Source organism: Bubalus bubalis, chromosome 9, assembly GCF_019923935.1.
Source record: "Bubalus bubalis isolate 160015118507 breed Murrah chromosome 9, NDDB_SH_1, whole genome shotgun sequence".
Lineage (NCBI taxonomy): Eukaryota > Metazoa > Chordata > Mammalia > Artiodactyla > Bovidae > Bubalus > Bubalus bubalis.
In genome coordinates, this window is record NC_059165.1 from 83965792 (window position 1) to 83980236 (window position 14445).

The 14445-nt window shown below is 41.1% G+C and overlaps 1 non-coding gene across 1 annotated transcript; it reads right to left on the reverse strand.

Moving 5' to 3' along the window:
- Positions 1-13834: 13834 nt before the first annotated feature.
- Positions 13835-13941, reverse strand: LOC112587220. Its single transcript, XR_003111736.1, has one exon. It is a non-coding gene; the product is annotated as a U6 spliceosomal RNA (small nuclear RNA).
- Positions 13942-14445: the final 504 nt, after the last annotated feature.

Sequence of the window (14445 nt, forward strand, 5' to 3'; positions counted from 1 at the left end):
TGGGCATCATAAAATTGGAAGTTCTTTTAAAATATGGGGTTTTACTTATTCCCAGACTGAGAAGTATCCAGGAATAAATCTCCAGTTTGCACATATGAATTCTTCTGGTCTGAGTACCATCTGATATTTGAATCATCTTTGCAACATTCCTATCAAGTGCAGATCAATCAGCCTTTGTCTGAATGCCAAGACCAATGCCGGAAATTGGTCTTGCCAATTTCCTTTGACTTCCGGTAGCATTTACCCACTGTTACTGGCTTTATGCCTTGAGTCATCGGAATAAACCCAATGCATTCTGTTTGTTCTTCCAAGAATGCTTTTCCCACCTTCAAAAGACACAAAAATACTGATCTTTCAAACATGAAATGAAATTGTATCAGTTCTAAAAGAAAAAAAAAAAAAAATGCTGGGAAGCCAGACTGCAGACGCCTCTGTCCCAAGAGGCGTCAGGTTGAGAGGCCTCCTACCGCCCCAGCTGATCCCAAACATTGTCCCATCAGACACTTCTGTTCACCTCTACTTCTCTGCATTACCCACTTGTGTCTCAGAGTCCCAGGTGAGGGTCTCTGGTTGACAAGGTTAGGGTTGGTGCTTACACTCTGGCTCCCAGGGTCAGAAAAATCAGTGCCTTGTTTTCCTAGTGGGACCCCCTGTCCCACCAAGATTCACACAAACTCCATACCCCAGAATACAAAGCTGATGCTGGATAGCTAAAAATAGAAATGACAGATGTCTACTAGTCATCCATTCTGACTTTACTAAAAATTTCACCAGGACTCAATATTGATTACCTTTCGAGTCTTAGCAATAACCATATGATTTTTTTTTTGCTTCAAATCTATTACTATAGTAACTATATTAATAAATATGATGGAACTATTTTTCCAGTTTTGGAATAGCACCCAGTTGGTTGTGATATTGTGTTCTCTTAATGTACAGCTGGATTCTACTTGCTAATATTTTATTCATAATTTTCATGGTTAATTTATAGGTGAGATTGATATGCATAATCCTTTTCAGGATTTGATATTCATCTTTTGATTCCATCATAAAATACTTTGCATGATCTCCCTCCCTATTCCCTGGAGCAGTTTAAATACTTGGAAACACTTATATATTACTTACTATGCACTTTAAAAAATTTTTTATTTTTAAAATGATTTATTTATTTTGCCACACCACATGGCCTGAAGAACTTCTCCAACCAGGAACTGAACCTGCACCCCCTGCAATGGAAAAACTCCCTGCAGAGACTAACCACTGGGTCTCAAGGAAAGTCCACCATGTAATTCTAAGTGTGTTACATGTATTAATTAATCTTTCCAGCAACCATATGAAGTAAGTACTATTATTTCCACTTTACACAAAAAAAATTTGGGAGAGTGGTTTAGTAACTTGTCCAAGGCCACAATGCTAATCAGTATCAGAATGACATGTTCCTTGAAAATTAGAGATATTTTACCTACAAAATATATCCAGGAATGGTATTTATTTGGATAAAAATCTCTTTGACAATTAAACAAAGAAGTTCCAAAACAGAGGTTCTCAAAGTGTGGTCCTCTGACCGGCAACATCACTTAGAAAGAGACCTGCTTAATCAGAAACAATGTGTTCCCAGTAATCTGTGTTTTAACAAGCTCTCCAGATGTTCTGATGTACGTTAAAGTTCAAGAACCAATGAGCCACAAATATAACCGTATTAGTCAAACATTCAATGGAATATGGCTGAACCAAAAGATAAGTGCAGATTTGAAGTTGGACTCTTCGGAATGTCTTTTGGTTCTGTGTATGGAGCTCTTCTTTTGGGGAGCAGGTTCTCTCCAACAGAAATATAATCGGGTGATTTTGATGGAGCTACTAAACCAGGATCCTGTTCCATAGTGGGCACAGAACACTCCAGACATACTAATATCCAAATATCCTGGGCTTCCCTCGTAGCTCAGACGGTAAAGAATCCATGTGCAATTCAAGAGACCTGGGTTCTATCCCTGGGTTGAAAAGATCCCCTGGAGAAGGAAATGGCAACCCACTCCAATATTCTTGCCTGGAGAGTTGCATGGCCAGAGGAGCCTGGCGGGCTACAGTCCATGGGGTCACAAAGAGTCGGACATGACTGAGCGATTTTCACTTAGTAAGCAAAGGCGTGCAACCCAAGTCAGGCCGATGGAAATCCCTCCTGAGATTTTACATTTAGAGTTGGAGGGGAAAGCACTTTGCTTTTTGTGTTATGGAGGTGGGAGCAAAAAAAAAAAAAAAAATTTTAATGTAGACCATTTTTTAAGTCTTTATTGAATTTGTTACAATATTGTTTCTCTTTTATGGGTTTTTTTGTTTTTTAGCCACAAGGCATGGCTGATCTTAGTCCCCCAGCAGGGCTCAACCTGCACTTCCTGCCTTGGAAGGCAAAGTCTTAACCACTAGACAGTCAGAGAATTCCCAGGGAAAGATATTAACCTGGAAACATTGATAATCTCCCTGCTACGTGGAAAAAAAGCCTACCTGCATAGAAGAGAATAGGTCCAGAACGGTTAAAAAAAACAAAGTTGAGAAATCTGACAGTTTCATCTGAGACCCTGGATCTGTCATCCTGAAACCAGCCACACCCGGAACACCCTGAATTTACTAGTTACACAAAAGGCAGTAAATTCTCCTGTGTGTGTTAGTCACTCAGTCATGTCTGAGTCTTTGTGACCCTGTGGACTGTAGCCTGGCAGGCTCCTCTGTCCATGGGATTCTCCAGGCAAGAATACTGGAGTGGGGTAGCCATTCCCTTTTCCAAGGGATTTTCCTGAACCAGGGATCAAACCTCAGACAATTTTGAATTGGCTTCTGTCACTTGCAAAGGAAAGCATGCTTGCTGCTTACTACACTAGAGGTAGGGAGTGCATGGAGGGTGTTAACCTCTTTCATAATCACAGTATTTTAATTTTCCAATCTACAAGTATTTTGGCAACAGCAAAGGGCTTATCTAAATTATGCTTTTAAACTACTATTTCATACCTTATGCAACTCTCCAGGCAAGAATATTGGAGTGGGTTGCCATTTCCTTCTCCAGGGGATCTTTTCAACCCAGGGATAGAACCCAGGTCTCTTGAATTGCACATGGATCCTTTACCGTCTGAGCTACGAGGGAAGCCCAGGATATTTGGATATTAGTATGTCTGGAGTGTTCTGTGCCCACTATGGAACAGGATCCTGGTTTAGTAGCTCCATCAAAATCACCCGATTACATTTCTGTTGGAGAGAACCTGCTCCCCAAATGAAGAGCTCCATACACAGAACCAAAAGACATTCCGAAGAGTCCAACTTCAAATCTGTAACTAAAGTAATTCGCTTTTTGTATGTTGTTGGTCCATAAACTTGCAATTTCTTTTTTGAACTCAAGCCATTACTTCCATCTGTCACCAGTGGACTATGTATGATATTTTGCTTCCCTGAAACTGGCAGCTGCCACAAAAAATATCAAGTCTAAACTGCAGTCCCCTCTGAGAGTTTGTTCACTGGGAATAAAACTGAACAGGGCAAACCTTGGCAGCTCTCTTTGTTCTATTCAGCTTAACCAAGAAGAAAACACATAGGAAGCCCTCAATGAATATTTATTGAGTACATGAAATACAACCTGGGAGAAACATAACAATTAAAAATGAAGAACACTGAGGATTTTATTTCAGCAGCTAACTTCAGTATCCGGGCATGAATTTAGGAAATGTATTCACTTTGGGAAATGTTATGTGTCCGAAATGAGTGTAGTTGCAGGAACAAAAGTTGTGTTATGGTGTCTTGAAGTCTTAGACGGTACAGCTAGGACACCTGTGCCGCAAGCCAGAGTCTGGGCTCATCAGGTGGAAGGCAAACTAAGAGCATTTAGCTGGCGCTGCTTATCTCTGACCTAGCTTCACCCTCGTAGCTGTCCAAGTGGATTACTGTATTGTCTTGGCTCCTAGCCAAGGCTGGCTTGGATGTGTATTTTTGAAATGTTTATGGCTGGTGAGATTCCAGCCTGAGTGGTGCTAAGCATTTACTCGGCTGAGATATCATCCCTAATGGGATATAAATTCCAGTGAAAAGGAAGTTCAGGGAGACAATTGATTCCTGCTGGAGTACTAGAAAGATTCTCTCCTCTAGTTGTGGTGTACTGACCTTTTTGATAATTGACCTTGGCACTTCTCCACGAGGTCCAGTGGTTAAGACTCCACGCTTCCACTGCAGGGGCCTCAGGTTCAATTCCATGTCAGAGAACTAAGATCCCACGTGTCCTATGGCAAGGCAGAAAAATAAAAAGAAAGAAAGAAAATTGACCTTGTTAAATGGAAAATAAATGGGTCTTAGATTCATTGTTTTTTTCCTGAAAAAATTTTATTTAACCTCCAACTATGAGTATCCTCTGGCTATCTGACTCTACAAAGTAGATTCTTTAAAATATAGTTCAGTTCAGTCACTCAGTCGTGTTTGACTCTTTGAGGCCCCATGGACTGCAGCACGCCAGACCTCCCTGTTCACCACCAACTCCTGCAGTTTACTCAAACTCATTCCCATTGAGTCGGTGAGCCATCCAACCATCTCGTCCTCTGTCGTGCCCTTCTTCTCCCACTTTCAATCTTTCCCAGTATCAGGGTCTTTTCACATCAGGTGCTTCACATCAGGTGGCCAAAATTTTGAAGTTTCAGCTTAAGCATCACTCCTTCCAATGAATATTCAGTACTGATTTCCTTTAGGATAGACTGGGTGGATCTCCTTGATGTCCAAGGGACTCTCAAGAGTCTTCTCCAACACCACAGTTCAAAAGCATCAATTCTTTGGCGCTCAGCTTTCTTTATAGTCCAACTCTCACATCCATACATGACTACTGGAAAAACCATAGCCTTGACTAGATGGACCTTTGTTGGCAAAGTTATGTCTCTGCTTTTTAATACACTGTCTAGGCTGGTCATTATTTTCCTGGGAGTAAGCATCTTTTAATTTCATAGCTGCAATCACCATCTGCAGTGATTTTGGAGACCCCAAAATAAAGTCAGCCACTGTTTCCACTGTTTCGCCATATATTTGCCATGAAGTGATGGGACTGGAGGCCATGATCTTAGTTTTCTGAATGTTGAGTTTTAAACCAACGTTTTCACTCTCCACTTCACTTTCATCAAGAGGCTTTTGAGTTCCTCTTCACTTTCTGCCATAAGGGTGGTGTCATCTGCATATCTGAGGTTATTGAGATTTCTCCCGGAAATCTTGATTCCAGCTTGTGTTTCTTCCAGTCCAGCGTTCCTCATGATGTACTCTGCATACAAGTTAAAGAAGCAGGGTGACAATATACAGCCTTGACGTACTCCTTTTTCTATTTGGAACCAGTCTGTTGTTCCATGTCCAGTTCTAACTGTTGCTTCCTGACCTGCATATAGGTTTCTCAGGAGGCAGGTCAGGTGGTCTGGTATTCCCATCTCTTTCAGAATTTTCTACAGTTTATTGTGATCCACACAGTCAAAGGCTTTGGCATAGTCAATAAAGCAGAAATAGATGTTTTTGTGGAACTCTCTTGCTTTTTCCATGATCCAGTGGGTGTTGGCAATTTGGTCTCTGGTTCCTCTGCCTTTTCTAAAACCAGCTTGAACATCTGGAAGTTCACGGTTCACGTATTGCTGAAGCCTGGCTTGGAGAATTTTGAGCATTACTTTGCTAGCAGGTGAGATGAGTGCAGTTGTGCAGTAGTTTGAGCATTCTTTGGCATTGCCTCTCTTTGGGATTGGAATGAAAACTGACCTTTTCCAGTCCTGTGGCCACTGCTGAGTTTTCCAAATTTCCTGGCATATTGAGTGCAGCACTTTCACAGCATCATCTTTTAGGATTTGAAATAGCTCCACTGGAATTCCATCACCTCCACTCACTTTGTTCATAGTGATGCTTCCTAAGATCCACTTGACTTCTCATTCCAGGATGTCTGGCTCTAGGTGAGTGATCACACTATCGTGATTATCTGGGTCATGAAGATCCCTTTTGTACAGTTCTTCTGTGTATTCTTGCCACCTCTTCTTAATATCTTTTGCTTCTATAGGTCCATACCATTTCTGTCCTTTATCGAGCCCATCTTTGCATGACATGTTCACTTGGTATCTCTAATTTTCTTGAAGAGATCTCTAGTCTTTCCCATTCTGTTGTTTTCCTCTATTTCTTTGCATTGATCACTAAGGAAGGCTTTCTTATCTCTCCTTGCTATTCTTTGGAACTCCGCATTCAGATGCTTATATCTTTCCTTTTCTCCTTTGCTTTTCACTTTTTTTCTTTTCACAGCTATTTGTAAGGTCTCCTCAGACTGCCATTTTGCTTTTTTACATTTCTTTTCCATGGGGATGGTCTTGATCCCTGTCTGCTGTACAGTGTCACAAACCTCTGTCCATAGTTCATCAGGCACTCTGTGTATCAGATCTAGTCCCTTAAATCTCTTTCTCACTTCTACTGTATAATTGTAAGGGATTTGATTTAGGTCATACCTGAATGGTCTAGTGGTTTTCCCTACTTTCTTCAATTTAAGTCTGAATTTTGCAATAAGGAGTTCATGGTCTGAGCCACAGTCAGCTCCCGGTCTTATTCTTGCTGACTGTTTACAGCTTCTCCATGTTTAAAATATAAGCCCTTTGGAAAAAATCCATAACTGCAATTTTCATGTATTCCAGTTGCAGTTTTCTAATCCTCTCTGGGCATTCTGGACATTCATAGAACAGAAAAGAATATGTTGCACATTTTGAATTAATCTCTCTTTTTTAAATTTTTTGATGAATCTACCATTAAATCAACACTTCAGTCTGCTTTTATTATCTCCTTTACGTACTTCCTTTAAATATCCTAAGGTTTTGATTCTAAGTGGATTTAATTAACTAAAATATTCCAAATATTTAGAAATGTGAAACCTAGAAATATTCTTCTAGAGCTTTCATTGGATATAGTAAGTGTAATGGTCTATGTAGTAGACCTTAGATATTTGCAGAGTAAGTCCAATTTCTTGACTCAGGCAGATTATACAAGTGGGCTCTGTTTGAGGGACTTTCTGTAAACGCCACCCTAACACAACCCAATAGATACATTTGATGACATTTGATCTCTCTGATGACATTTATCTTTTGTTAAGATGATCAAAAGATACTCCTGTATATCTGTTTCTGAGATTGGATTTGTTTGACTTGAGGGAGTAGACAGTTTCACCATTCTTTAAGCAGGTGAGAAACAAACAGAATCATGTTATTTATTATGGAAATATGCAAGTTCTAAGTTGCCAAAAGTAAGTGTCCGACACATATCAGACACTTGGGAGGTTTTGGCATGCCCTACAGATGTTCTTCCCTTCTTTATACATTTACCAAATAATCATGGGTGTCCTCTGAACAGTGTAGCAGGCACTCCCTTTGGGGCATGAAAAGCTTTGGGAATGTAAGCTAAGAAAACAAAAACAGCACCTCTTCTTACAGAATATTTTACATAGGTATGTACTGTTACACAATAGAAGTCAGTTCCTTTTTAAAACTTTTAGTCACAAAATACCAAAGATGATGACAAAGAAAAGTTAAAAGATTTTTTAAGAAAAAAAAGAAATTATACTTTAAAGACAAATATCCAATGGCCTCACTTCTTTAATGAATACCAGCTGTCAAGCCAAGTTCAAGAGCTTTGCTGCTGCTGCTACTAAGTCGCTTCAGTCGTGTCCAACTCTGTGCGACTCCATAGATGGCAGCCCACCAGGCTCCCCCATCCCTGGGATTCTCCAGGCAAGAACACTGGAGTGGGTTGCCATTTCCTTCTCCAGTGCATGAAAGTGAAAAGTGAAAGTGAAGTCAAGAGCTTTAAACCTACACAAATGCTGCATTGATTCAATCGGCTCTCTGAAATTGAGTCTAATTCTTATTTGGTTTGTCAGAGCCACCTGCCTCTCCTCCATTCTACCCAACACTTTGTGACATTGACCCCAAACCCTCGTTTAAACTTTCTTATTCTTCCTGTGTGTTCTATTCTGGAATATTCCAAGGCATTCAGCCTAACCAAGCAACATTCTATTAGTAGAATGTACAATTTCCCCACTTTTGGCAATTGCTAAAGTCTCTGAAACTGCTCCAGGAGTTTCTCGTTCCTCTGCTGTGCTGGATGCGTTCCTTGTTCTTACCTTCTCTGGCATCTGACTTCCTTGGCCCTCCACCTCTCCCGGTGCCTGCCTCGGGCCACTTGCTCACTCGCTCTGACAATTCATTTTAGACACACCTCCCTGAGTAGTGCTCTCGTGAATGGATTGGATCCACATACTGTAGCTGGGGGTTAAAAGTGCTTGTCCCCAGTGTGACCCTGAGGCCAGCAGCACCGGAAGACCAGCCCGTGGTGTCACTAGGCCAGCCCTGCCCAGCTCATCTGTAGCTTCGCCTTTGCTCTTCGCTGTTTCTAGTGAACACTGTCCAGCTCCCTGTGTGTGAATCGCTCAGACCTTCCCTTTTAAAAAGGTCAAAAAAAAAAAGAAAAAGAAAAAATCACACCACTTAACACAAAAATTATATTACACATAGATTTCTTTAAAATACCTTTTATTGTGTCAAGAACAGCTAACAGCAATTCCAAAAGGTAGATACATATGAATAAAACTAAAAACATTTTCAACCTCTGAATTAATCTTTTTTTTTTTAATTCATAAAGATCTTACAAAGCATCAATGGTACAAAGATTCTGAAAAGAAATTTTCACTATTTATTTAACCAAACATGGAACAGAGGGATTTTCTGTCTCGTGTTCATACCCTATTTTTCCTCTTCCCCAATTTTTTCTAACATGATAGGACCCTAGAAGTTATGTCATAAAAAGTAACCAATTTTAGCAGGAGAAAAGTTTGTTTTCTGCATCTGCAAGCCAAGGAGACAGACTTTAAAGAAACCAAACTCCTTGATTTTGGACTTCCAGTCTTCAGAACTGTGAAAATAAATTTCGGTTGTTTACGGGAGTTGGTGATGGACAGGGAAGCCTGGCATGCTGCAGTTCACGGGGTCACAAAGAGTGGGACACAAGTGGGCGACTGAATGGACTGAATCTACAGATCTTATTCAAACCTTTCCAATTGTTGGAATAATGGCTTTTATTTACTTATTTATTTTAATGTGACTGCCCCCAGTCTTTAGTTTAAGCACATGGCATTATTTGGCGTTATTTGGAGTTTGTAGACCCAGTCATTGGAGCATGTGAACTTGGCTGCTCTGTGGCCATTGGATCTTATTTCCCTAACCAGGGATGGAAACCAGTTCCCCTGCCTTGCACTGCGGATTCTTAACTACTGGACCACCAGGGAAGTCCCTGAATAATGGCTTTTAGAGCGAGAGAAAATCCTAGATCATGTATTGCTCTCAGTTGCTAGGTCTGTTTAGGCTCTTTTAATCAGAAAAAAATTCTTTCTTTCCTTTCATGATAAAACTTTTGAAGGATTCTAGTCATTTACTGTACAGGGTGTCCTCCAGTTTGGGTTTGCCTGGTATCCTTGTCGACTAAAAAAAGATGTACAACTTGAGAGCTGTGAGTTAAGTTTTATTTGGGGCAAGATGAGGACTGCAGCTTGGGAGGCAGCATCTCAGATAGCTCTGAGAGATTGCTCCAAAGCGGCAGTGGGGAAAATTCAATACATAAGGTTTTGGTGAAAGGAGAGCTCAATACCATGAAGCACCTATTTTACAAAAGGTTTTTTTTGTTGTTGTTAGTAGTGAAGATCTGATGTCACCAAGAAGGGATTTAGTGCTTCTCTTTATATGAGGAGATGCAAGGATTGAGATCATAAAATCTGTTCCTAAAAACATCGAACTATCTAAAGACCTGTCGCACCAGATTCCTTGGAGCACAGAGTGCCTCAGTCCACCCTGAACTCCCTCAGGGGCTGTTGAAGGTCAACAGCTGTAGCAGCGGGGTTCAATCTCCATAGAGGCAGATGGCAAACGCCTTTGCTGTTCAGTCCTTGGCAATGCTCTTGGTAAGTGCCACTTTTTAGTTGATATCCTTGTGATTAAAATCAAACTAGGTACTTTGGGCAGAAAGAAATTCCACATATTCCTCAGTGCACTATCAGAAAGCACGTGATATCAAACTTGTTCCCTATCTCGTGAATTTAACTACAATCTCTGGATAAAAAATTGGCAGTTTTCTCCACTGTAAGGGGACTAATTTTCTCTGAGTAATTAAGAAGAATATTGTTGTGAATATTGTGTCTCAACCACCAAGCTGGAGCTCCTCTGGTCCAGGTGGTAAGCGTCAGGGTGTGTAGGGGGCAGGCCTCGCAGCTCACCTGCTCCTCCACCCCACCTAGCTTGCTCCTAAAGTCTGTGCCTCAGTCCCGTGCCCAAGGTCTCAGCCTGGCCAATCGTTCCCCGCAGGCTGCACCCTTGGGATCCACCTCCTTGCTCAGTTTTCAAGGTGCTCTGTTTCCTGGCCTGGGCCATGATTTGTCTTTTTGTGAATGACTGCATAGATGTGAATAGATGGCTCACTTCTTGGGGTCAGAATAGGGTTTATTTATTTTGGTGTTTTGGAATGTGTTAATTGGTTACTTTTTTCAAAGGTTGGAAAGGTAAGGAGAAACACTGGGCCTCTCAGTTCAGTTCAGTCGCTCAGTCGTGTCTGACTCTGTCACACCAGGGACTGCAGCACGCCAGGCCTCCCTGTCCATCACCATCTCCCGGAGCCTACTCAAACTCATGTCCATTGAGTCAGTGATGCTATCCAACCATCTCATCCTGTGTTGTCCCCTTCTCCTCCTGCCTTCAATCTTTCCCAGTATCAGGGTCTTTTCCAATGAGTCAGCTCTTCGCATCAGGTGGCCAAAGTACTGGAGTTCCAGCTTCAGCATAAATCCTTCCAGTGATATTCAGGACTGATTTCCTTTAGGATGGACTGGTTGGATCTCCTCACAGTCCAAGGGACTCTCAAGAGTCTTTTTTAACACCACAATTCAAAAGCATCTATTCTTTGGCACTCAGCTTTCTTCATAGTCCAAATTTCACAACCATACATGACTACTGGAAAAACCATAGCTTTGACTAGATGGACCTTTGTTGGCAAAGTAATGTCTCTGCTTTTTAATATGCTATCTAGGTTGGTCATAACTTCTCTTCCAAGGAGCAAGCGTCTTTTAATTTCATGGCTGCAATCACCATCTGCAGTCATTTTGGAGCCCCTCAAAATAAAGTCTGCCACTGTTTCCACTGTTTCCCTGCCTATTTGCCATGAAGTGATGGGACCAGATGCCATGATCTTAGTTTTCTAAATGTTGAGTTTTCAGCCAACTTTTTCACTCTCTCACTTTCGTCAAGAGGCTCTTTAGTTCTTCTTGGCTTTCTACTATATGGGTGGTGTCATCTGCATATCTGAGGTTATTGATATTTCTCCTGGCAATCTGGATTCCAGCTTGTGCTTCATCCAGCCCAGCATTTCTCATAAGCTACTCTGCATATAAATTAAAGAAGCAGGGTGAAAATTTACAGCCTTGATATACTCCTTTTCCTATTTGGAACCAGTCTGTTGTTCCATGTCCAATTCTAACTGTTGCTTCCTGACCTGCATACAGACTTCTCAAGAGGCAGGTCAGGTGGTCTGGTATTCCCATCTCTTTCAGAATTTTCCACAGTTTGTGGTGATCCACACAGTCAAAGGCTTTGGCATAGTCAACAAAGCAGAAATAGATGTATTTCTGGAACTCTTTTGCTTTTTCAATGATTCAAGGGATATTGGCAATTTGATCTCTGGTTCCTCTGCCTTTTCTAAAACCAGCTTGAACATCATGTTCACGTACTGCTGAAGCCTGGCTTGGAGAATTTTGAGCATTACTTTACTAGCGTGTGAGATGAGTGCAATTGTGCGGTAGTTTGAGCATTCTTTGGCATTGCCTTTCTTTGGGATTGGAATGAAAACTGACCTTTTCCAGTCCTGTGGCCACTGCTGAGTTTTCCAAATTTGCTGGCATATTGAGTGCAGCACTTTCACAGCATTATCTCTTAGGATTGGAAATAGCTCCACTGGAATTCCATTGCCTCCACTAGCTGTGTTCGTAGTGATGCTTTCTAAGACCCACTTGACTTCACATTCCAGGATGTCTGGCTCTAGGTGAGTGATCACACTATCGTGATTATCTGGGTCATGAAGATCTTTTTTGTACAGTTCTTCTGTGTATTCTTGCCACCTCTTCTTAATATCTTTTGCTTCTATAGGTCCATACCATTTCTGTCCTTTATGGTGCCCATCTTTGCATGAAATATTCCCTTGGTATCTCTAATTTTCTTGAAGAGATTTCTTATCTTCCCGTTCTATTGTTTTCCTTTATATCTTTGCACTGATCACTGAAGAAGGCTTTCTTATCCATCCTTGCTATTCTTTGGAACTCTGCATTCAAATGGGTATATCTTTCCTTTTCTGTTTTACTTTTGTCTAACTCAATGAAACTATGAGCCATGCCTTGTAAGGCTCCACACAAGATGGACAGGTCATGGTGGAGAGTTCTGACAAAATGTGGTCCACTGGAGAAGGGAATGGCAAACCACTTCAGTATTCTTGCCTTGAGAACCCCATGAACAGTATGAAAAGGCAAAAAGATAGGACACTGAATTATGAACTCCCCAGGTCAGTAGGTGCCCAGTATGCTACTGGAGATCAGTGGAGAAATAACTCCAGAAAGAATGAAGAGACTCAGCCAAAGCAAAAACAACACCCAGTTGTGGATGTGACTGGTGATGGAAGCAAGGTCTGATGCTGTTAACAGCAATATTGCATAGGAACCTAGAATGTTAGGTCCATGAATCAAGGCAAATTGGAAGTAGTCAAACAGGAGATGGCAAGAGTGAACATCGACATTTCAGTAATCAGTGACCTAAAATGGACTGGAATGGGTGAATTTAACTCAGATGACCATTGTATCTACAACTGTGGGCAAGAATCCTTGAGAAGAAGTGAAGTAGCCATCATAGTGAACAAGAGTCTGAAATGCAATACTTGGATGCAATCTCAAAAATGACAGAATGTTCTCTGTTCATTTCCAAGGCAAACCATTCAATATCGTGGTAATACAAGTCTATACCCCTACCACTAATGCTGAAGAAGCTGAAGTTGAATGGTTCTATGAAGACCTACAAGCCCTTCTAGAACTAACACTCAAAAAAACAGATGTCCTTTTCATTATAGGGGACTGGAATGCAAAAGTAGGAAGTCTAGAAATACCTGGAGTAACAGTCAAATTTGGCCTTGGAGTACAGAATGAAGCAGGTCAAAGGCTAATAGAGTTTTGTCAAGAGAATGCACTGGTCATAGCAAACAACACCCTCTCCCAACAACACAAGACTCTACAGATGAACTTCACCAGATGATCAACATGGAAACCAGATAGATTATATTCTTTGCAGTCAAAAGTGAAGAACCTCTATACAGTCAGCAAAAACAAGACTGGGAGCTGACTGTGGCTCAGATAATGAACTCCTTGTTGCCGAGCTCAGACTTAAATTGAAGAAAGTAGGGAAAACCACTAGACCATTCAGGTATGACTTAAATCAAATCTCGTATGATTATACAATGGAAGTGAGAAAGAGATTTAAGGGACTAGATCTGATAGACAAGAGTGCCTGATGAGCTATGGACAGAGGTTTGTGACATTGTACAGGAGACAGGGATCAAGACCATTCCCAAGAAAAAGAAATGCAAAAAGGCAAAATGGCTGTCTGAGGAGGCCTTATAAATAGCTGTGAAAAGAAGAGAAGTGAAAAGCACTAGGTCTCTAGACTTAACTGATGATGAAATGTGAAATCCACTCTTTTGAAAGATAATAAAGATGTAAATAATTCTTCCTTTTTTTTTTTTTAATATGGAACGCTTCATGAATTTGCATGTCATCCTTGCGCGGGGGCCATGCTAATCTTGTCTGTATTGTTCTAATTTTAGTATATGTGCTGCCAAAGTGAGCACAGCTCTTGCTTGTAAATAAACCAATTTACTTCTTGTGGAGACCCAAGTGACCAGATATTTCCAATCAGGAGTTTTATTTTTTTACAAAGGCAGAGAGAGATTAAAAGATCCCCAAGATGAAGAAGAGCTGGGGCTGTAAGCTTAAGATTCTGAGTCCAGGACTTCCTCATAGTGCCAAATTCATTTTGATCTGATCCATCCCTTTATAGGTATTCCCTGGTGGCTCAGAGAGTAAAGAATCCACCTGCAATGTGGGAAATCTGGGTTCTATCCCTGAGTTGGGAAGATCCACTGGAAGAGGGCATGACAACTTATTCCAGTATTCTTGCCTGGAGAATCCCATGAACTGAGGATCCTGGAAGGCTATATAGTCCATGGGTCGCAAAAAGTCAGACTAATCACATCCCTTTACAGACACAAAGTAGGATGGACAAATTTCAGGACCCTAAAAGATTTTAACCTATATGCAAGTCAGGAAGCAACAGTTAGAACTGGACATGGAAC